Source organism: Pieris napi, chromosome 3 (genome assembly GCF_905475465.1).
Source record: "Pieris napi chromosome 3, ilPieNapi1.2, whole genome shotgun sequence".
NCBI classification, from domain to species: domain Eukaryota; kingdom Metazoa; phylum Arthropoda; class Insecta; order Lepidoptera; family Pieridae; genus Pieris; species Pieris napi.
In genome coordinates, this window is record NC_062236.1 from 287679 (window position 1) to 314246 (window position 26568).

The following is a 26568-nucleotide window of genomic DNA, read 5'->3' on the forward strand; positions in this document are numbered from 1 at the left end:
ATAAACACAAGAGCTTATTAATAAAACTCATAAACATTTTAAAAGCATTTAGTGGAATCAAATCGCGCGTCAGTCATCAGGTGCGCGGGAGTGCATTATCGCAACAAAGTAGTGAGAGCGCGCTCTTTGATCTTGCGCTGGCTAATTATGCTCCACACTAAAGTACTAAGCTAATACCCAAAGATATATTTACAATCATATTAAATTAGGTTTCCTGTGGTCTCGACTTGTCATATTTATTGCATTCCTAGGTTACAACTCGCGTTTGTAAGCTTAGAAGGAGTTATAACTGATAATAATTGTGGTGCCTATTATATTTCCAGACAATTATACAAACAGGTACGAACCAACCTATTAATGTTCTGGTTACATTGTCACAAGGTTTGTTTATTTATTAAAGTTCACCACATCATGTATAATGCTATATCTACAGTATATGTTACAAGCTATCTATTCTAAAATATGTATATGACAATTATGGTGAAAATAAAAGTAACAAAACATTTAAATAATTCACTTCCAATTTTAGATTTTACTAGCAATTTGTTGCCTTGATTAGGTATCAGATAGGGACGTAACAATGTTTCTTTTTAAATTAATCAGCCCACTATAATTGTATCTGACCTCCTTGGTAGGTTTTTGCAAAATTGAACAAAGATTTTATATTCTATTAAAGGTTTTTAATAAACTGGTACATGTATAATGTACGGTTTTAAGTTATTTTCGTGTTAATAAAGACGATATGTGGTCGCACTCGTGTCTCACGCTCGGCTGAAGAAACGTCTGATTTATGTCAACTTGGGCAGGTGTAAATTATGAGAAATAGCCGTTTGACAAAGTTACGCGCAATTTATATTCTTTAAACATTCGTTACATAGAATTCTGCACTGAACACTACAGTACAGCCTTATTATAAAACGTGAACCAAACATGTTGCTACGATTACGTAGACCTTTTAGTGAAAATAATTTCTTTTGGATTTCCACGCTAAGATACTGCAATCAGATAATCTAATTGTGAAAATGTACGTAGCCTAATGTTAATAAATTCATAATTCGCAAACTGGGTTAGCTTTCAGTTCAGCGTCGCGGGCGCAGCGCAATAATTTAATTTCACGTTTTACGACTAGGTCTAATTAGCCGCAAATATATAAATGGCAGACATATTACCTGGCCGTGTATCACGCCGCTCGCAATCGTTCCGCTAAATCTCAGCTAATAAGGACTCATGTTTGGGGATAATGGGGTAAAGCCAATTCAATTTAATTATTATTATTACGTTCGGTTTGCTAACTATTCTAATAGTAATGCGCGTCTTACTTTCCAGAAGTATAAACTTTTTAAAAAACGCGTTATTCAAAGCGTTATGTTAATTTCACTACATTTGTATAATAATTATCGTCAAAATGAACATTTTGAAAGTCGAAGACCGATAACGGTATGGTACATCCTTATAGTAATTATCTGCCTAATTTATATTTGAAAGCGGCTCGTAAGCCCCTCATAACTCCTCCAAATTATAAAGGTACTCTCTGTAATGTATTCTCGAGACGTGTCCGCACACTTTTCATAACAAAAGAGTTGCAAACTATGGACAAGGCCGATTTGTCAGCTGTCAGGGCGCACCTTAATTACTTGTCCTCTCCAGTCCCGTCTCCCCCCGGCGTGGCACCTTGATTAAACGCCCAGCTATTTATATTTCTACTCAGAACTTGGTTATTTTGATTTGACGGGTTTTGGTCAGCAACTTGCTCCGCAATTTATGCTACCACTTGCCTACTCATTTTCTCTCGCGTAGAAACATTTGGTTTTTGTTTTTTGTCTGTTAGTCCTAGACCAAAATATTTTTGAACATCTAAAAAGCTAAACACTTAATCATAATTATAAGCGATTTAATTACTAAATTAACTAATGAATATAGAGAGAGCCTTTTCGAGTAGTCAAAACCACCTGGCAATTAAGTGCACATTTAGTGCACAGGTCTTCCCGATTTGCACTTAGATACAGTAGAAAAAAGAGTAGGTATGATCTAGGTAGTAATTGATAAAACGAGTAGCAGCCGCGCGACGGTAAATCATTTAGTCGCTCGTGTGTGAGGGCGCCTCTGTCGTTTTATTTGTACCTGTGTTACAGTTAAAAGTATACTTAGATGAAAAAGTGTTTTAGTTAACAACTCCCTTGAGTCGGCATTGTCTTAGTATTCAAATTAAAATTACTAAACCACTGCTTGATGTAAGAAATCACCCAGAAAGATACAAAACCATTAATTAATTTTTATATTTTTTTTTCTTTTTTTAATCAAATTGTATAAAGGAGTGTGACAGGGTATATACGAACACAAAATAAATTATTTGCAGCGATTTTGTATGCGAGTGTAGGAGACTAGGAAGCTGTTTGTCAATGTGACAAATCGTCGGAGCTATCCCACTCAACGCTTTTAATATTTTAACCAATATTCTATTACTTTTATTGCAATTTAAATCTATTATTGTTCATAAACAAATAATAGAATAATAAATACATATGTAATGATGTATTTTTAACATGGAACTTCAAATATGTATACTGTTTATTATTTCAAAACCGCTGTGCTGACCCAATTACGCCCATAAGACTCCGTGATTCTTCCATCAAATTCTACTCAAGGCTTAAATTAAGGTGTTAATGTTGTGCTCAGCTTTAAAAGTCAAAGATTTAAAATGTTTACGTGATATTATGGGTTCACTTCCCGACTCATAAACTCCACCTAAATACGCTTAATGCCGGGTGCTCCAGATTTTTATAGCGAATCGATTATTGAGATTAAGATAAGAGGATTTCATAAGATATACATTTAATGAATAATCTTGTATGGCGCTAGGTTATATAATTTTCCTAGATGATAAATTCTCAATAAAATGTGTAAGGCAGTTTTGTTTAATCTTACCGTTTACTAACAAACATGCAAAAGTAAGCATGTCTTAAAAACATTCTGTCATGTAGAATATTTCGCGACCTCGACCAATTTCAGAAGTCAAAACACGGATTCGTGGAGATATATATTACGCACCTAAAGTGTAAATGTTGGTATTTTAAGAATTTCATAATATATTGCAGGTAAAATACGGACTCGCATTAAATAAACAATAAATTCCAACGAAAAGAAACGCTTTTAAGCGCGTAATAAAATTCCAAAAATCCATATTAATCTATCGAACCACCTGTGCCAAAATATTTGACCTGAATGTCCCGAATCAAGTTATTTTCATAAAGCTCAACAAATAGAATCACCTTGCGATGTCGCATACTTTCGTTCAGGTGATTTAATTCATTTTATACATGGTGCTATCTAAATATTTATTTGAAAAATTACATCACATTATATATACATATTTATGTATTATATCGATAATACTACCAATATACAACAACAACATCAACTCATAATGTTTTGTGGTTGTGAACAACACAACAAAATATGAACGCTCCTTGCGAAATTGATTATATTCAATATAACAGTATTTTTTTAAATTTAATTGCAAATAATTGAGGGACCTCGGTTTGTTCTTATCTAGCCATCTGACTTTCATAGTTAAACCTGTATTAAACTGAATTTTGGCAGTAAATTTAGAGACAATTGTTTTTTATCATAAGTGTACTAAAGTTATATAGTGTAGGTACTATAAGTATATATATATTATGGATATAGTTTGACTGTAGCATGATGTTTATTTTAGGCGCGGTAATAAAAGTTTATCATAATATGTTGTGAAGTAAAAACGTTTTGTTTTAATACACGTGTTTACTGTTATGATCTTTATACATAATTCAGAATTCAGTTTTATTAACTTGTATTTCATCGTGCACTGAACGTCTTAATACTTGTGGGATGTTGCCAAGATCACCTTTTCAAGACTATAACTTTAATAATGTACAATTGTTTTATTTCTTCATTCTGTTCATGACATATTTAACAACATGTTGTGTCAATATTGTTTGTATATTATCGATCATCGATAATAATATACAAACAAAATATGGAATCATATCATCGATCGTAAATATAGAAATAAGGCTATGTTAGAGCAAGAATATTAATTTTTGTAATAGTCATGTTAAGAGAATGGTAATTAGTTGTCATATTATAAATTTTATCAATTTTTAATATATTGACACCAAGAACGATACAGTGAATTAATGTGAATATGTTACGTGTAGTTCGTGTATGAAAAACCTAACCGCACCTGTTTCAAATAATACCAGTGATACGAGTAGGTATGACAAGTATCATGTCTTTAAATCAGCAGTTACGAAAAAAATGTTAAAAAATTCGGAGAATTTGAGTTATAATCTTATTTTTTATTTAATCTGTAAACATATTTACAATACATTAAGGTTAATTAATTTAAGCTTTCTAACAGCTTTCCAGCTTTTTTATTCCTGTTACTTGTTACGAACCTCAGCTGTTTCATTAAAATCAATAAATGTGTATTTTTCACAAACATCTTTAAAAATTAATATAAACATCAAACACATCAGACGCACTTTCTGCTTGTCTGCTTTTTAAAAAGACCGTTAGGCAAATAGCTCGAATACCACTTGTCAAAATGTCATTGTCTCTAATACACATGTTCGCTATTAACTATTTTTATTGTGAATTATTTTTGTGCTCGCCTCCTGCAAAGACAATTGTTCTCTCAAACGAACAGATGCTTTTTATTGCATTGTTTTCAGTCAAAGGTAAATTATATTCTACGTAAATTTTAATGATTTTTAAGATGTTTCTCGCTTGGACAATCTTCCTGGGTGTACATTAAAGTAGAATTATGTTGTTTGTAACAAATAAACTAAAAAACTTTCACCTTTAATTAGCTATTATCCTGACCAACTATAGATATTTTAATTACCAAAATTATTAAAAATATATTTGTCCCGCTGTGCGAAGCCCCACAGGCAGCTACTATCTAAATTCCCAAATATATATCTTATTGTTGGGTAGTTATAATTTTTCATTCAACATTTGTTTTAAATACAAAAAGTTAAATGTATAAAAACTTTTATAATTTGTAAAAATTATCCTAACTTGGAAGCTATTTTTGAAGTACACAGTACACTGATAATGTTAAATAGCATTTAAATTTATCAAAATAAATATACAGGAATTATTAAAATATAATGAGATGATAATATTATCGTCCCAGAGGAGTTGGGGGTTCGGATTAAAGCTTTGTTCTATGAAATAAGAAAGCACATCAAAAGGAACGCAGAGCAGGTACTTAATATAATTAGAATTCTCTGTAACAATAAAATTGCCAATTACACTGTATACACGGTAAGCACGTGTCAATCAAGGAGGCTGGGGTGAGCCCCTCCGTCTTGAACAAGGCATAGGATTGCTGGAGACAGAGATCTATTCGTAGCAGCTAATATTGAAAACCTAAAGGTGTACTTAGTTTATGGAATATTGTTTTCTCTGACAATTTGATTTACACATACTAACGTTATTTTTTGTGTGCTTTAATACTTATTTATTTAGAATATATGACATAGAAAATATGACATCACAAATTTTTCACAAATACAAAATTAAACATGCTACGACAAAAAAAAATCTCATTAAGAGATAAAAAAAGTTACGGTAAGTTGAAAGATTGTTGTAAAATATATCAATATTTTCATCAATGTTTGTAATTAAGTTGTAAGAGTGAGGTTATAGCCTTTATTTATGGCGTTACAGAGGCTGATATCGCTTGTATATTTAGGTATAAAGGACCACGTAGGTAATTTAACAAGAGTCGTAGTTCTCTGATGTAAAGGTACTCTGTGGTGTCGAGATACCGTGAAGCGTACGTTTAATGGCATACCGATTGAGTTTTTATTTACGTACGGACCGCAAGTGCCACATTTATATGTTAATCAAGCGGCGCCGGGGGAGAAGCTTATAGGTGCTTTTAATGAATTAGAGATTAGCTCGGGCTTTTAAAAGCTTTTTCAATGTAACTGTTTATTTTCTTTTACCTAAAGGTTATGCAATCTGAATTTGTTGATATTAAAACCATTTAAAACGATAAAGCTGTTCCGATTCTATACACAATATAGAATACAGAAAGCCATACATATTTCTAGTGAAACCTTATCTCTAATAAGCTATTTCAACTATACAATATTTTAATAATATTAAATCCAATTTATAAAAGGTGATCGTATAACTGTATTAGGCAACGCAATACGTTCATCTTCAACGTCGTTAAAAAATCGTTGTTTGGCAGTACATACATTTATAAATTCTTATAAAAACTTTTATAAAAAATATATTGTGCCTATTTATAACAAATATACTGTATAATTATCTAATCAACTATTTCGCTTGCTTTATCATAGCCCCTGTGGCCTAATGGATAAGGCATCGGCCTCCTAAGCCGGGGATTGTGGGTTCGAGTCCCACCAGGGGTACTTCTTTTTATTGTTTTTATATTTATGATGGATATTATAATATGTATTCAAATTTTATTTATTTACGAATTCCTTATTTTGAAATGCACGATTTATTTTTATTAGTAATAATAAATTATTATCAGTCGGCCCTCGCGCTTGGCTTACTAACTTTTAAGTTAATTATATAATTGAATTACGCTGTGCAATTTCTAGGAAGAATTAGAATATCAATACTTAAAGTTCTAAAACGAATGTTTAGTAGCGTATAAAACATTACTTCAAAGTCAGGTTATGGCACATTAAAGATGACGGGGACAAAAACATCAGTTGTGACGTACTTTATAGACGGATAAATCACATTAAGGTGTCCCACTTATGCGTTACATTGAAATGGTTTTTAATCGTAATTTTATTTTGGGGCTGAGTGACAGAATACAAGGCGTGGGACCTTTTAGAAATATCTACAGTATTTATCCTGCTGACAAATAAATTTTTTATATAGACCAGAAATACTACTTTTTTTTTTTAATCTTACACAAGTATACTGGAGCACTCCTAAACCTGGCTCATTCCTCGGTGTGCCGGTCTAATCTAAAGTCCATAAGCAGATGGCTGAAATTTAGTAAATTAAAAATTTACTTTGAAATTTTTGTCTTTACCAATACTTCTATACTGCTGAAAGACCTGGCAAACATTAAGGTTAAGAGTTTTGAAAATGATAATTTCTGTAGGTGTTTCCGTTAGTATTAAATCTTAAATCATTCAAAGGAATGCAATTGTCACTCAGTATATCTTTCTTTAGCCAATTCACTATGAAATATTACTTTTATGAATGTTTTTATTCGCACATCAGTGCACATCTCGTAAAACTAATAAACACATCATTGCGGTGGTACGATGACAATTTTTATAAAGAACTTTACACAAATTTTTGAAGTTTTCATCTCTGACTTAGTCTATATACAAGATTACCTAATAGGAATGTTATTTGGGTGGGATACGCCCTTACTACGCGCACAAATAATGACATTACATAAATTAACATCTTTATAGAATCCATTATTATTATTCCATATTTATGTACATTGAGGTTTTATGATTCTGCGAAAACACCGGATCTGAATATTACAGATTTACTGTGTACAGGGAACATTAAAATTTACTATATGTTACTCATATGACGCTATAATATACTTTATTTTGACATCACTAAAGCTTACTTTCCCATGTCCTGTTGAGCAAGTTAACTTTGAAATATATTAAAGAGTGGGTCATCCGGAAGAACGTGTTTTAAGTCTTATTTCAGTTTTCCGTTTCCGGTTCGTTAGGGTTCGTAGCGTGATTTTAATTAATTATTTGTTCTTATAGGTACATTATTTACAATTACGTGTCTAGTTTTGCAAAAGGTAATATGTATGTCGTGAACAGCCTTACACAGGACAATGCATATAAAAATAGGTACATAATAGAAATGAAAGTTGCTTGACGATTGTTTAAAATTATTTTTAGTTTAAGTGAATTTATTTCTTCTCTATCTAAATATAATTTACACAAATCACGATATGTGTATGTAATGCAGATTAAACTCAACAAAACGGTACCTCTTATTATAAAATCTAGATCATAATTCAGACGGGAACGTCTACATTTCCCACGTCTAGAAAACGACTAGAATTTATGTCTGAAACAGCCGGTGTGCCTGATATTGTAGAAAGAACGAATTGTTTTTTAAATAGACGGCAGAGATGCGCTTGACAGATATTGTCATAAGTGTTTTTAGATGTTATCTTTAGTGAACCAGATATTAACGTCCATCATCTATTTGCGAATCTGTATATTATTATATTATATACGCAAGTGATGACCTACGTTAGGTGTTTCTTCAGCTCAGTGTGTCAACTTCAACTTACGAAAAATTAATAATGTGTTTTAATTAATAAACAAGATTTTATCCAAATTCTATTACTGCAGCGAGCGACCATTCAACGAACCATTCAAATATTTGTACCTATTATGGTTACATTATATTCTCTTTGTTAAAAGTATTCTGTGAAGACCGAACAAATTCAAAATTAAACGATATGTTATAAAGAAAACAAAGTAAACACTGAATGAAAGAGATAAGAATCTGGGCCGGCGATTGGTCCAAGTTAAAGACACCTGTCTCACCTCAAGTTTCAGCCAATCACAGAACAGTGCACCTGTTAGGTCGATATTAAGGCGGGGCGTCTCTCTACCTGTGGACCTCTATCAGGTACGAATATTCACCTAGATATAACCTCACGTTCATGTATAAGTTCTTGATTTATGATTTATTTAACAAGGGAACTATAATGAGGTAAATGAAGCTATGTCTTCACGATTTTAATAGATAGATAAATGTGTGCACCTGCATAAACAGCAGGTTAAAATAGAAGATCACGTATGGAACTTACGAAGGTAAGGTCTTTTATAAACTCATACCATTTATCGCGTATAAATTTTTTCCATATGTTCTGGAATGCCGAGACAGATGTGGCAGCCACATGTGCAAAAAGAAAACAAAAGTTCCCACACATACTTACATCATATTTTATTTACCTTGGCCGATCACAATGGCCAGCAGGCCGCCAAAGTGGCGTCAGACATTTAAACGAGGAAGCTTTGCCAAAATACAATAGAAAAAACAGGTGTATTCTTGTTGTAGACGGCGACAGATCTGAAAGGCGTATTACACGGTATTTTAGCGCGGCTCTGCCGGAAATCCTGCGCGTAACGACGTGTGGACACCTTACCTGCGGCACTCATTAGTCGCTCGCTGCTAGACGCGGGATGTCTCACATCGCTGTAAAATAATGCTCTAGGCTATAAAACTTATATTAAATAAAGAATAAAAGTTTTTATACATATATTTGTAGATAGAATTCCTCCAACCAAAAGCCAATTTTAGACGTTTGTTGTTTTATTGTTTAAAAAATAATATATAAACTGAAAACACTGATATAAAATGGGATTAATTATTTTTATTTTATTTATTATAATGGATAATTTAAAAGGTCCAAACAAATACAATTGTAATATTGTTCAACATTAAGATCTAATAAGAAGCAATATTTAGAATTATATCTCTACACAAATCTGTGATTTATCTAGTCAATATGATAGATATACAATATTTTTCATTTTCGCGAAACAAATTCTGGGATCATCCGTGAGCCATAATTGATAAGCTATTGTGATATCCCATCTCTCAAGCTTTGACAGTCATGCAGCTAATTCATTTAATTATTTATTTATTTTCTCCACATCACTATCTATTTTTCAATCGTGTCCATGCCTACACCTTGAAAGCTTTCTTTATTTCACCTCTTCAGTAGGTACGTAATGTAACATACTTGGCACAAAACAATAAAGAGCGCGAGGTTGGCAGAGATAAAAAAAAATACTTAAAATTCCAACCTAATTGTAAAATAATGTATCATTTGCTATAATTTTTTGGCTTATGTTTTATCTTCTAGGCGAGAAAACTGATATTATCGCAATGATTTATTATCAATGCGGCGGAAAATATGAAACTGTTAGAACCGTAAACTAGATCTAAATGAATCGCTATATACTCTTTTTAGACAAGACAACATTTTTCATTAACTTTTGTTGTAATGTGCAATTTCGCCATAACCTACATACATAGAACCAGCGTATGGATTATATAAAAATACTTAAACATTTAAACGTTATGATTCGACATTTGCTCATTGATTGATAAATCATATTTTTATATGAAATCCTTATACTTAGGTATCCAGTAACGTAATCCGCGGTAAAGCTACCTGTCCCTCGAGTGTAGTATTTTTTATCAACCCTCCAAAGCAAGCAAATTGCTACCCGATAGCAGACAGGTTGGGGAAATTAGACACTGCTATAATTATAAAGTGTTACTTAAGTTATAAGGAAAATCTGAAATATATAAAGAAGTTATTTTTGTTCTTCAAATTTCATTAAGAAATATTGACTTGGTTTAACATTAGTTAGTAAAATTGATTTATTTGTGTGATAATATAGTATTGCAAATTTATATTTTAATGTTAATTGAAGTGAATTATTGTTAAAAAAGCGTTTGAATGAATTCTAACACCTTACGTCTCTGAGCCAAGCATTTTTGGCTCGGATCCATCTAAAAAAGTAATTCTCAGGTAATCACCCGTACAGGCAGCTGTGGCGTCCCCGTTATTTATTTACACTCGCTTCGAAAAACGTGACTGCTATTAGTTGTGTTATTATTAGATTTTTATATATATAGCACCTCGAACTCATACGAATTGGTGAAACCTTCAAGTTGATAATATTCTAAGATATTACAAATGCTGTGATCTTTCACCAATATCTGAAAGTGTACCTGTTCAAAGAAAAGCTTGAACAAGAACATACTCGTAGATCAAAGAAGCGCTTCCTGCACGATTAGACAAAAGCGTAAAGTTTTAATCTCAGGTGGAGGTAACGCGTCACCTGATGGCTGACAGTTGACACCTGTCGCAAGGCCGTGTGACAGTTGACAGGCCTCGTGACAGATTGAGGCGCCCGCCGCCCGCGGTCCTCTATTGTTTCCGACTTTCGCCCGCCTTTTTGTCTGTTTTTTAATCACGCTTTTTGATCCTACCATAACGCGTGAATTTTGTCACTGAACACCTTTTGTTTTACAAGCTATTCAGTGGTGTGGATATTAAACATTAAAAGAGAAAAATATTATTTTTTTCTAAAATCAACACTACCATTGTTGCATAAACATTAACTGGTTTATTTATTATCATGATTTTATGATTTTAACATTATACACATATTAATCATTATGTATATAACTTGTGTGTACGTGATTTTATTTTAATATTTTTTACTTTTTTACTCTACGTGTTGAGAAACACGTAGAGTAGGTAAAAACTGTATTCTTTTATCACGAACAGCATCCCAGAGGTATGGAGCTGACGTATGAAAGCGGAAATTAGGTCGAAAGGCTGTAGTTGGCCGTGGGCGGTATATTTCCGTTTCTGACGCAGGCATACCTACTTGTGATGGGATTTAAAACCTCATTAAATCGAGCTCACGACATAGATCACTTTTATTTGAAGTAATATCTTCAATAATAAAACTAATAATATGCAATGTTTTATTGTAACTTACTTTAATATTAATACATACATCATAATATAAATAATATAATCAGACAAACTATATATATATATATATATTTAAAATGTATGTTTTTATGGCTTAAAAACTTTTTTAAACTGAACGTGAATCGTTTTACTTTTTCTGCGAGCGAGCATGGTGGGTAAATAAGAAGTCAATTTAAATACCATTAAAACTAAACTCGCTCAAGTCTCACTCCCTTGAGTACACAGGTTTGTTACTATGATAATGTCACTTACGTGTTTAACCAACTTTAGTAGCATTTCCTTATAGATAAAATTTTACAGTACTTTCAACTCACTTTAAGTAATAATAATGTAAGCACAATGTAAGACTGAGTCAACGTTGAGTTATGTCCTACTTGTTGTCTCTTACTTCAATAAAAATATATTATTTATGACGAGGGTACATACACTTGATGGATCTAGACATGAATACATAACAAACAAGGCAAACGGTTATAACTAATACACACAAGTGCAATATTATTGTGGGAGTACAGAAGACCTTAGTCCTCGGATTTAACTTCGCTATAATCATGACATTATTGTATTGGTATTAGGTAGTATGTTGTACTACTTTCAGATCGCTGTAAAATTAAATTACCCACGTCCGCCGACCGGAAGTATAATGTTTCAAACGCATTCCGTTACCTGTCCGCTATAAATATCCGGACAGACACGCCCATCTTGTTGCCTTTGATCGTTGAGGTGTTACACCGTTCATCATTATTTACATTTATAGGTTCAATATGTGCGGACTTATTCTACAAGTAGAATTTTTTCTATCAAAATTATTTCATATCCGAAAAACCGAATCATATGTCACTGAGGACCATTCGAATTATCATAAAATATCCTTTTGAATAATATGGTTGCTGTGAGATTCTCTTAAACTAATGATTATAAAAACACTAAGTTTGTAGACACATCTTCAATTTTCACCTTATTAATTATCTTTAGTAATTCTGTTCTTTATAAAACGAACTTAACCTACGTGATTTTTAAATACATAGTTTAAAATTGGCATTACATTAAGTTTTCCCTACAATAAACAACGAATAAATGTGAATATTGAAAACGGATGTTCTCGTCACCTTGTGATAGACGTTAAAATACAAATATATTTCACGATAGTAAGAAAACAAATGCATTAGGAGCGTAGATATTTAGAAACACATTTAAAAAAAGTTCTCGTCTCACTTTTGTCTTCAACATAAACCTTACGAACGCATTGAAACTGTTAAGACAAAGATCGATCCTAAAATACCGTTCGTGCATACCTCAGACGACGTGAGCTCACTAAATCTGTCACCTTGACTACACAAAGAAATCTGCTAACTAAATTGACCCATTAAAAAGACAATTTCACACCTAACTCGACGTAAATATATCGTGATTCAGAGCTAAGGTACGGAACGGCTTTACATTTTGAACCGGGCTTATTTGAGTCATAATATATCCTTTAACTACAAATAAAAGCTATTTCCAGAAGTCAAAAACCTAATACTGTACAGTCTAATAAGGCTTGGCAACCGACTAAGTATATTGACTTGACTTCATGTACCCCCTAAATGGAGCAACCATCGCGTTCGGTCTTGACCCTCGTATTTCACCTCGCTCCAAGTCTTTTTGACTCTCTTTGCTTCATCTGTACCTGTACGAGGCCAGGATTGCTTGGGACGGCCACGCTTTCGCTTTCCTTGTGGGTGTCAATCAAGCGCTTGCTGGGGATATAATTGGAATCTCTTGAATGTATGGCCTATCCATTTCCACTTGCGTCCCTTGATTTGCTGGCTAATCGGAGTTTCAGGGTTTTGTATATTGGCACTTCTTATAATATTTTTTAACAGTTGTAATGTTTTTGTTGTGTTTTTCAATAATAAACTTACATTCTTTTAGATTATTGATACCAATTTGAACCAAAAGCTTCGTTTTAAACCTTTATTTGTTAAAAATAAATTTTACATGAAAAAGCTTAAGCTTTGTTCGACAGTAACTTCGCACGTGTGAGCCACCTGAAGTTAGCGGGACAAAGAGTTATTGCACTCACGTCATGGCTGACTCACTCAAATATTTGGACGTGTTTATGTTTGGAGGAATTAGTAATAAACGAAGGGAATTTGTTTTTAAATAATTGTATGTAATAATATAAGAAAAATAATATTAATAAGGGTGATTAACTCTTGCTTGGTCTATGACAAACCTAAGTGCTAACGTTTACCAACTCCATAACTAAATTAATATATAAAGTTCTAATTTAAATTGAACAAAATTCAGTTGAACGACTCAAGATAGAAAGAAACTAAAATAATTATTTCTTAAAACTGTGCAGGTTTTAGTTAAAGTATTCATCTGTCATTTATATAGTTTTAAAACTCCATATCTGACTTAAATAAATTAAAAATCCACCAGGAATTCCAAATAATTATTAAATGACAATGGTACTGTTATGTCTACGAGCAAGAAAATGTCAGGCATCGGCTTATGTTATAATATTTGATTCGTAAAAGCTTAGAGGTTATTGTTTATTAAATTCTGCTCGAGAGGTTTTTAATAAAGGCACAGGAAGGAAAGGACAGTATTGAGTATTTTTCAATAAGACCCGTGAGGCCATGTTACAGCAAAATCTGACAATCCTCTATTGGTTTTTATGGCTAACAAAGTAAATTTGCTTAGATTAAGATTATAAACCTTAGTATTCACAAAAAAATCAGTAGGTGTAGCTTTTTTATAAATTTTTGTGCTTGTGCAAATAATGTATTTGTGAAAATCATAATTTTATTTATATATGCAAAAAAAGTGCGTGCGTATAAAGTACACGTCATGTAACAAGTGAAACTTCTTTGACACACTAATTTTTACTCCTGTTCATACAAATCTAAAACTTTAGGTTTCTGAGACTTAAAGGGAGGGAAAAGGAAGAAATGTTAGGAATTTAATGAATTTAATTATCATTAAACTATTAAGTGTCGAAAATTATTACAAAATATAATTAAAAAAAAATTCTTCGATAATAAAAACATGTGGCATTTTAATTTATAATAAACTATTTGGCATAACATATAAAATACAAATATTTCATGTATTCTCTTTACGAAATTTGAATTTTAAAAATAGAATTTCTATAAGGTAATTCACCCTTCTCACTCTCTCTCAATCGCTCTCTCCCGTTCGACAAAAATGCTGCACATCTTCGTGACGTTCAGTAAAAATTTTACCTTCATGCGCCTAAAGAAGTTTCATTTCAAAAAACTATTTCGTAATTTCATGTCGCGGAGTAACTTGTCCTCGGATCAGAAGTCAAAAATGTTGAGTCGTGTTAATTTAATTTTCACAATTTTGCTGTAACGATGGAAAATCGAGACACTCTTTGTTTAGCCTTATTAAAATATTTCCTGAAGACATTCACTCGATTATCGGATTATTTTCACTTTATCAATATAAAATCTCGTCGGCAGGAATTGTTTCTATTTAAATTATTTTCATAATGATTTTAGCCCTTTGTCTAGAAGATTGGTGCCCGCGATTTTGCCAGTGATAGATAAAAAAGGTTATGTTAATCAAAGACAATACTAGTGATAGATATACTTTTTACATCTCTCTCTTGAGGACATTGTAGTAGATAAGTTTTGGCTCTAACATTAAATACAGTATGTATTACATAAAAAGGATCTTTGAGGCGAGCAGCTTTTAAAAATATCTTTAAAGAAATATTTGTCTAGCAAAAGATAAATTATTTGCTCAGAACTCAAGTTCACTCAAGAACTCAGTCAAACATAATTTGTAGGTGATATTTTTATATATGTCAAATTGTTTTCGTATCACTATAATGGGCTTATTACACTACGCGATATTCAGACAGTCTTAGTAAGACTGTCTTAAAATCTAATTAGTCAAGCTCGCTATTACACTGGACTGAATACCGCAAGCTAACTCATTTTACTCATTTGCAAAGCGTACGTAGTCGGTGACGGTTGTCTCGCGATGGGAAAACTTTCAAAGCACCAGAAAATCGCCATAGCTCTTGCCGCGTCTATTAATTTAAATACAAAAAAAGGGGGCCTGTTCTTATGTACACGCGTAAGAAGTTATACTTCTTTGGCATTATTAAAAATAGTTTTTGATTGCATACAAATAATTAATTACAATTAAATAATCAAAGACTGGAAAAGTAGTCATTATAGTCAATAAAGTTCAGTTTACATTTGAAAAATTAAATAAATAAATATTTATTATTATTCTCTTACATTAAGTCTAACATAAATTCTATTATTATTTGAATGTTGTTTTTAAATTATGTCCAATGCCGTAGCATCTTCCGTGGGCAACTTCATTCTGTTAATTTTGTGTCACGGTGCGCGCGCATCGTAAAATTTCATTCTCATCAATTTTTCATAACGCGCCTAAAGAAGTATAACTTCAAAAATAAAAGAAAAATATGGGTGAAAGAGTATTTACTTTTGCGAGAAAAATTATCAAATATGCAAATACTGAGTGTTTTGGAACCATGTGACTTAAGAAACTACCTTAGAGTAGGAGTTGCCGAGTTTGAATGTCTATTGAAATTAGTTACTCCATACATTCAAAAAGAAGATACGGTTCTTAGACAAAGTGTCAGTGCTAAACAAAGATTGGTAGTTACTTTAAGATTCCTGGCAACGGGCAACTCCTATCAAGACCTAAGGTCATCAATAAATCAATCAATAATTCAGCCATAAATATGGCATGTCTCGGTACAAATTGATAATATTGAAAAGTACTTTTTTTTCTTGCGAACACGCCATGGTGCACGCGGCCATAGAAAACAAACATGTACGAACGTCTTTGCTCTGCGGCTGCCACGCGCTGACTGAACGGTTAAGCGTGCTAAGTCTTATTACACTACGCGATATTCAGCAAGTAAGCACCGCCGAACCCATTCGGTCGGTCTAATTAGACAGGCTAACTTGCTAACTCTTATTACATTATGCTAAATCTTAGTAAGACTGTCTGAATATCGCGTAGTGTAATAAGCGCTTAACGTAGCAATCAAAGTAGGTTGTCATACTTCTGCGTGAGTTATGTAATCTGTGCTACATTTGTACTTATAATAATATTTCATCAGCGTCGTATGAGTAAACACCATAAACCGTTTCGCGTAAACTTTCATAAATATCCTCCAGTAGCCGCAAGATCACTCGATATCAGAGTGTTAGTTAAACGGGCCGTAATGTACAACAATCATAAACAACATTACCTGTGAAATATAGTCTGTACAACCGGGCCGTTTTACGTACTGGGGGGACCAACTCTTTGACACAGATAGGAATACTTGAGAATTTAATTTTTTATTTCGTTGTTGTTCTAGTGCGCATTTACATTAATCCATTCGCAACGAAAGTATTCACATATCATTTACTCGACACCTTGCATTCATTAGTATAGGATTTTCTCTTAGACACCCGTACTATCACTGTACTATCTAGTCGGTGTTACGTTCTTATACAAATTGCTAAATGTTCAAATACAGAAGTTAACTTACAGGACTTTAACATTGTCGTCTCTTATTAAAATATAATCAAATCATTGCTAGTATTTTTATTCTTCGTAACATCTATGTTTACCAAAATTGTAATTTATTTTAGAAAAAAATAGCTTGTAACTTATACTGTAGATATAACATTATGCATAATGTGGTGAACTTCAATAAATAAATAAGATATAAAAAATGCGTCGCCAGATTCGTAAGTTGTCATTAAATATTGACACGTGTATAACTTATTTCTTACATGTCATAAGTGTTTGATTGTCCTCGTTTTGACATGAGTGAGGTTTGAGAGAATTAGAAAGTAAAGTAGTCTCGTAAGTTAGTTAACAAATACACGGCGACCCATAACACCTCTTTATTTTACGTTATCTACATTATTAATACGAAAGATCAATTATTTAAAGTACAGCATTTTCATCATGTTTTATCGAGTTATTTTTTCCGTTTTCTAAACTTCTATTTATTCAAAACAATATTTTGCTGTTAGAATAGAAATGACAAGTAAAAGAGAATAATCACGAACCAACAGCATCCCACGAGTCCGCGGCGCTATTCTGAGATGGTCACCCGACAGTTTGGCAAGTAGATTGGCGCGCTTCCAAGTTCCCGCTATTTGCTTATAATTCCGAATCAATATGCTAGCACACGTGCATTTGACTATTTCCCTCATAAACGTTGTAATCGACGCTGTAATTCACGCACAATTGCGATTTAGATCCACCATACAACGTGTTTAGCCTGCGATCTGTATTGCCTTATTAAAGTATCTATTAGCATCATAAAGGAATTATAGCTTTGTCTGTTTTGTATGGAACTATGTATGTGCTGTCCTGTGAACATTGTCTTTGAATTATCATTAATGATGGTGACTTCCGTCGAAGAATGCTTATTTTACACAATGCAAGATGTTCTCTTCTAGTATTTAGTTTTCTTGGACGAAACTTATTTGCAAAAGTCTTATTTACTTATGTCATTTGATTTCTTGTTAGCAGACAAAATAGCAAGTAATAATTATTTAATTATTGTGTTAACTCTCTTGTTAAATGACAATATAATATAAAACTTCCGATCTTTATTTCTGTCGAATGCACCTGGCGTGTTAAAAATAAATAAGCGTGTGCTCACATTAGGAAGTACGACTTTTGTTATATTATGTCCAACTTGTGACTCGTAATCCTTCAAAGAGGATGATTATTTTAATTAAAATATATTATTTAAACTATCGTTAAAATAAAGGGAAATGGCCATAGTTGCACCGGTAATGCTTATATCTAGCAACCTGTTCCATTTTCAATAAAAGCTCGGTTTTATCGGCCATAAAGAACCTTATCGAATATCGCTTCAATATATTTACGGAAACGTAAACAGTTTACTTCATAATTTGCGTAAAAGAAAATTTTATGTTAAATCTTTATCATAAAAATGTAGGTAAAACAACAATTTACTAAAACAATATCAGTGAAATTCCTCGTATTGAACGATATGAATACGATACGAGTGTACTACATATTATAAGTTCCGTAGCTGCGTCTGTCTACCTATTCGCAGTGAACTCAAAAACTACTGCACTGATTTTCAAGCGGTTTGTGTGTGTGTGAGTGAATTGTGAAGGTTTATAATTTGTTAAGGATTACGGGTCACAGGCAGATACTTGATAACCATTAAAATACTTGACACTCTATATATTCTTGCCATTTATAACAAACTCGTTCGTCAACAGCCAGGTGCGGACATACGACAGTGTTCCGACAAACATCGCTACATCTAAAAGTATCTAGGTGTGTATTAGTTGAGGAATTGCCAAAAGATTAGGGATCGTGCGTGGGCGTTATTGAGGCTGAAAAACTTAACTACATTGATTTATCGACATATCATAACTCCACGGATTATTGACTGCTTCTTTGTATTCATTATACTCGGTTGTTGGTAGATAGGTATTTATATAACATATGTTGTAAACGATATTCAGAACATTTACGTATGATAAGTTAATATCTTTTTGCATTGTTTTTTCAATTTCAAAGACTTGTCATTAATAAAATCAATAATATAATATAAATCTAATAACAATTTGCAGACATTCCGTACTTCTAATGGTGGAACTCCAAATTAAGTCTGCTACATCTTTATAATTTAATATTGGTATCAATTTCAATTGGATTTAATGAATTTATTTTCAGTATGAATATCGTCAAACAGTAAGCAATTAGCCTAGAATTAGAACTAAACGTAAACGTGTTGAATTAGAAATACAAATGGCCCACAAATTGTTCTCACACTCCACATCGCCGAGAATAGAAGTCAGGTACTGAGCATAAATCAGCCCACTACACATTTCTAAAACTGCCCACTAAATATACACGCACTACAAACAGAATATTCGAATTTCCAAACCTACACAAAATTACGATAATTTCTTGAATTATTCAATCATTTGTTTCAGAGAAGTGTCGGTGGTCTAGTGGATTTAAGCATGCGACTCTCACCCCTAGAGACGTAGGTTCGATCCCCGGCTGTGCACCAATGGACAACCTTTCTATGTGCACATTTACCATTTGCTCGAACGGTGAAGGAAAATATCGTGAGGAAACCGGCTTGCCTTAGACCCAAAAAGTCGACGTCGTGTGTCAGGCACATGAGGTTTATCACCTACTTAGATTGACAAATAATGAAAAAGGTTGTAGCGTCACTGAATTATTTTTTATTCAATCATTTACTGGTTCGTGAAATGTTCACCTTCCATACTTGATAAAATATACCGCTGAATAAAGTTTGGTTATTTTGACATGTACCGACATGATGTCTGTGCATAATTCTAGAAGATACTTTATTGTTCCTTCCATTCTGAAACAATTATCGTTTCACTGAAAATGAAACAGCCTTCAGGCTAAGTACATATAACACATCGCCTGAGTGCTTATCCATCAATATGTGGAGGTAGCTAGATGTACTTTTGAAAAACGGAACATGTTCGTGAGAATTACCGTTTGAAAAACTAAAACTATTAAAAGTTTCCTCTATCTTTGATTTTGTTCCCTTTGGATTAGAGACTCTTGGGCCGTGGGGTTCAAGTGCACAGGCGCTTGTTAAAGATTTAAGTTGGCGCCTGGTAGTACCGGTGACCCCAGAGCTGGCACTTTCCTGGCTAAACGAATAAGTATCGCAATACAGCGAGGAAATGCTGCCAGCGTTAAAGGTACACTGCCACAGGGCCAACCTTTATGTATTAGTTTTAAATTTCTAGTTATTCATTTTTAATTATTATTATTATATGTAGGTTCTGAATATTGTAAATACTGTATATTGACAAGTAAAGTTTACAGTTTGACGTTTGTCAACTACAGTATTACACTAAGATAACAGTCATGTGTTTCAATATGTTTAACTCTAATTAGCATGGACGATATTTATATATATTTAATATTTTAATATTCCTTATAGTTAATAAATAGTTTAAGTTTTCAAAGTGGTTCTGCAAAAACATCAGACAATTTGATTTCTCTGCGGAATAAAGTCGTTTTAAAGGAATGAAGTAATTTATCGCGCCATAAAGAATTAACTGCACCTCTACCACCTGGACCATAAACCTAGTTTACGTCGTTCTGTGGAAAACAAGGTAAAGTTTTTTTTAAAAGACGTAATGATGTCTACAAATGATCAATACAAAGGATTAGGGGGACGAGGTGAAGTTTAATAAATAATAAAACGTCTAAGCTCTTTTTCACGTTAGTAAAGTACACAGAGGTCATGTGAGTGCCAATTCAGTCACCGCACCATATAGATCATGATGCTAAAATAAATAAAATCAAAACTCAGTTAGTAAAAATGTTTGTCTAAGATAAAAGCAAACGTAATCAAAATAAAATTCTGGCTAATTCAGTTGCGCTTGCGCAAACTAGAGTCGGAAGTCAGGTGTCATGTATGATCTCATTTGTACGTGTTCCATAATTTATAAATTTATTTTTAATATACAAGTTCTATAAACTAGAGGTTTCCGGGAAGTATAGTAGTAGTTTTGGTAAATTACTTACCTATTAGCTAATTAATACTCGTGACTTTGTCTGTGTGGAATATGAAAAGGGACTTTTAAAAATACCATCCTTGCTTAACTGAAATAATAGAACAATCATATTTAAGCCGATATGTTGATCAACAAAATTTTTTATTTAATCTAAATTCTGTGGCTGTGTTGCACAGTTTCTACTTACCGTATTATAAAAATTAGTCTACCATTACAGGTAATATAACTGACAATGGCGATGCTTTGGCTTTGGTGTTAGGGTGATTTTTCATGAAACACACAGAGGCCGGACACAGTACATCCGTAACTGATAAATACAGACGTGTGACGGACGTGTGTTTACCTCGTCAAGGTGTACCTAGCGTACGATATTCCGTCTGTGACGCAACCAAAACTGTGCCAGGCTTATTGAACTAATTATTTATTATTTTCTATTTTTAAATCATAAGTAAAAACGTGTTGGTATTGAGCGTTTTGCTATGTGTAATATAGTTTACGCTCACTGATATGGCCTACAAACTATGATTGTAACATAAATAATAATCCCCCAAACTAAAGAAATATTAAGTAATTGATTAATTTTGTCGTCTTGCCAAATGTACATATTTTAAAATCAATGAAAAACCTGAAAACCGCAACAGCGCGAATTGCATCACAGAGAACAATAAATAGCTGTAAGCTCTGTTTACGATGACATTAAAAGCCATAATATTGACGTGATTTAAATGATTCCTTACATAATAATCGTGAAGATTTTTCTAATATAAACTTTGCAATAACCATTGAAATAAAATTAATACCGGATTAGATCTGATATGTTTATAAGGCGGACGTGACCAATGTCTGAATTGAAAAATATTTGAATGGTACGAAAAAAATACGCAAAAAACATGTGTGCAATTCACACACAACCTTCAAAAATGTTGGCTTCAGGATAATAGATGAATGTTATTTTAATTTTGATAAAAACTACAATGATTAAAAAAGTTATTATAATTAATAATATGCAAATTAGACTTTTTTCAATATCTAAATGTAGTATTAGACTTTTCATTCAATTATTTTTTTAATTCAATATTAAATTTTAATTTCTAAGTTTAATTTCAATTTTAATTTTGATAAAAAGTAAAATAATTAAAAAAGGTTTTCTTTAGTTAGTGATATGTAATATTGATAAATTTCCTCTAATTTTATAATTAAATTAAATTAATCACTTATTTAATATTGCACATTTATGTTTTTTTAATTCAGAAAATGATTAGTCACATTAATTTAAAGTTTATACACTGTATAGGTAATGCTCAATCTCATTTTCTCTCACATTAAATCTTATGAATTTGTGACTGTCTCTTTTTCGTTTCATCGACTTTTAAATCACAACGATGCTAAAGAAGTTTTCACTTCGAAAAGTGTTAAAATCATATGAAATGGAACAAAAAATACGTAACTTGTTGAATAGACAAAATAAAGTAACTTGGGTACATTTTACAGCGACTCGTGCATTGGTTTTCAGAAAACACAGTTTGGAGAAGTCGTTTTATAAACTTGAATACAATATTTCATTCGAGTGAGTTTTCAATTCAGTAATTAAATGGAATTTTAATCAAATTGCTGTTCTGCTTATTTTGCTGTTATAACCTCACGCTAATAAAAATACCTTAGTTTAATAAAATAGAAAGGAAAGTTTTACGACGATCCCTGCGGTCAGGAATATGAAAGTCATGCCGTATCCTTTATATCCGACTACAAGTAGGTGACTCAGAATTGGTCACCTTTTACTATTTCCACAAAGCTGGTCCCGCGGTTTTACCCACATTAATTTATGCCACCATTTCTGATACAGCGCGTTCACAAAAGGAACTCTTATATTAATACAGATGTGCCTTAGGACATTTTATGAATTAATAAAAAAACTATTATATTATATACGTAATTTTAGATAATATACCTAGTTGTTATAAGCACGAAATACAAGTAAAATTATAGGTTTGAAGGGACGTTGGTGAAATGTCATCAATGTGTTGTGTTATCTTAATATTTCATATAGCTTGCTACAGATGTCAATAATTAAACAATAAAATAAATATATGTACCTTAAATGTAGTTTTCAAAACACTTGAAAAATGTCAATTATGGCGTGACGCAGTCATATCTACACAACCTGGTGCTCCCGGGTTGGATACTAGGCGAAAACAGTTTAGGTTTGATTTAGAAAGCTGATGCTTACTCATTAATAATAAAATAATAAGCATGCCTCATGCCTCAGACCCAGTCATTGAAGACAAGATTGTGAAATTGCATTATATTACACAAAATGAGTTGAAAACGTCGAGGCTGGCAGACGTATCGTCTCGTATCGACCGCAGCCGAAATCTCAACAAAAGGTACAATATTTTATAATTACAGCCGAAGCGCTTTACGAAACCGTGTCCAATTCAGTCGAGCTTAACTCAAGACTTGAGAGCGAGCGCAATTTGTAAAGATTACACTCAGTACATTGTTCATTAAGAGGGATTTCACTTGTTACTTCTATTCTTTCCTTTTAACTTACGAGACACCTCCGAATCCCTTGCACGCAAGGTTCACAAAGTTTATGGCTGTATTATATTAAAATAATTCAAACTTTGTAAAAACAAACGACTTTTTTATTTGCTTTGCTTTTGTTTTATACTCGAAATGGAAATTTAAACAAACAATAGTGATTGATGTATATAAAACTCCAATATACGCTATACAAAGGTATAAAGTAGTTAACTGACCGCTGCGCTCATCGGGAGGCGAGAGACGCCAGGGGGCGCAGCAGGTGTCCACTATAACCTTTATAGCCGACCACTTTACTTACGTTAAAAAATAAATTGAAATACACAAACCCCTAGTTCGAACAAACACGTTAATTTCTGTATTCTACCTAATAAATTTAAATATTTTACATCGGTTACAATTATTAATTACTGCAAAGTTAGAAAATAAAAATGGTATCAGCTGAAACATGGTTTTTCCGGAGCTTACCTCATAGAAAAGTTCGCCCACACATCGGAAGCTTTTACTATTTAATTTGAGAGATCATAAATGTTTTATCTCGTCACACAAACATTTGAAATCGTAAACTACAAAGCACTCAGGTGAATTTGACAAACACAAATTTATTTTCTTGATTAAAGCCAACTTTTTATTCAACGATTACAACAACTTTAATGTTCTTAAAATACGGTACAAATTCCTGTGTTTTTGCTGAAAAGAATTTTGTAGCAAGCCCGTGATTTAAAAATGAGAAAATAATAATAAATGACCTGTTATAAAAATATTTCGAAGAAATCAAAAACGTTTAGTTGAGTGAAAATTATTTTAAGCTGTCATCTTGTGATTCTTTGGCTATTAAATATTTTTTATTAATAATAAAATATTTAACTAAATATCATTTAACGTAAATGTCTAGTGTATATTATACTTACTATAAAATATGTATTTTTCCTTTATTTATTTTACAAGAGTTTAAGAACACGGAATAGTTGAAAGCCCAAAAGGTACTTATTAAATCAAAGGAAATTAAATGAAACGGCTAATTGAACAATTTAAATCCATCATGTAACTAATAAATCACCGGAATCCGGCAGATCCCCAAAAATCCTCGCAAACTCTTATTAAGAGGGAATTCTGGGAAAATTTTCATTAATTGATTCCGCCCTTAAGTCACCCCTAACTTAAGGGTTGATTAAGTTAACCTGCGAATCATTTCATTTAAATAAAACTTTTTGCTAAATGAATATTTAACAGGAAGCTGATAACCTTTGATTAAAAAAACAAACTAATGGGGTAGTTTATGAACATACCCGTAGCCGCCTTTTTTAATAATATACTGTTTTGTCTCTTTCATTGTTAAAACATTTTTACAAGAGTGATAAGGACGGATCATTCCATAGTTGTTTTATGTTACATTGTATGTTTACGATAAATTTCTAAGATTTCCCTTTTTTGAAAAGAAACTGTAATCGATACATAGGAATATGTAATCACTTCTCCAATTAAATATGTAATGCGAATAATATATCGATACTTAAAAAAAATTTGATACTGTTTGATTTGATGTCAAGCCAAAAAGGTTATATATTCGATTTTCTTCAACTCAATTCAGCTGGATCTGGTTAGTTATAATCACCGACTAAGCGTATTTATTAACACCTACTTACCAAATAGTTATAAGAAGATACAAAAACAAAATATGTGTGTGTGTGTAGGAATCAGTGGGAAGGCACGTGGAGGGCGCTGACTCCTTAACGCTAATGGCTTGATGTCATTTTAATATCAGAACAGAGAAAAATATGAAGTAGCAAATATTTATCGTTATTGTTTAAGAGTAAACGTTTTTATAGAAGTACCATTTTCTTACAACGTACCTACTATATTTTTACAATTTAAAAAGTAGTCATTTTATCTTAAGTCCATTCGCCTAATTCTACTATACTTAATAGGATATTAAAACTGCATTAATAATGACTAATACTGCATACACTTTTGTCAAATCAACAATGTATTTTATTTGTTTAGCTTAAAATAAAATTAAAATCTCCTAATAGTTTAACGTACGATTAACCACCAAATAAAATACATATAACAATAACATGTGTTACTTTTATATATTCTTAAAACTACTTGCATAGACTAAACTAAATGTTTAAATGAATTAAACTAAGACGTCTCTACATCCCTGTTCCTTACCTACGGATATTAATTAGAGGTAAACAAGGCTCCTTTGTAAGATTTTCATACGTTCCCCATCACGCCACGTAACGAGTGCTTTTCATTGTTGTTACTATTCAAATTCACTGACTTAATATTCTACACTGTGCCTACTATAATTATTCATTATACTGTCACGAAAAATTAAAAAAAAAACAAAACAAATTAACGACAAGAGATAGTTTGAGTTTCATCTATGATGAAATTTAACTAATCTTAACTGTGCTAAAAGTTAATATGTAGTATAAAACAATGAGTAGGCCATAACTATTGTACGGTTCAATATAATAAATGCGAAATACTAAATTAAAATAATGTAAATATTGAATAGTTCACGGTCATAAAACTAAGAAAGCCTGAGAAAGCAAATGCCTGGACTCGTACAAATATAATATCGTATATTAAACTATACGTATACATAAATCAACATATTTTTTTTAACGTGAACTTAGTAATTTAACACGTGATAACTAGGGAATCGAATGGGAGGAGGACTGTTGGAGGAGGACTATAGTGGATCCAGGTGGCTTGTGTTAGAGAAAAATTGCATTGCTCGGAGTAGGAATATGCCTATATTATGTTTTATGTTTGTAATAAGTAACAAAATGTATGGATAATCATAATTGTCGCACGCTGAAGGCGCTTGGCTAACACTGCTCTTGTGTACTTTATATAGTTTCTGAAATTCCAAGTATTGCATTTAAC

The 26568-nt window shown here is 32.3% G+C and overlaps 1 non-coding gene across 1 annotated transcript; it reads left to right on the forward strand.

The window, feature by feature from the left end:
- Positions 1-6358: 6358 nt before the first annotated feature.
- On the forward strand, positions 6359-6431 carry Trnar-ccu. Its single transcript has one exon. It is a non-coding gene; the product is annotated as a tRNA-Arg (tRNA).
- Positions 6432-26568: the final 20137 nt, after the last annotated feature.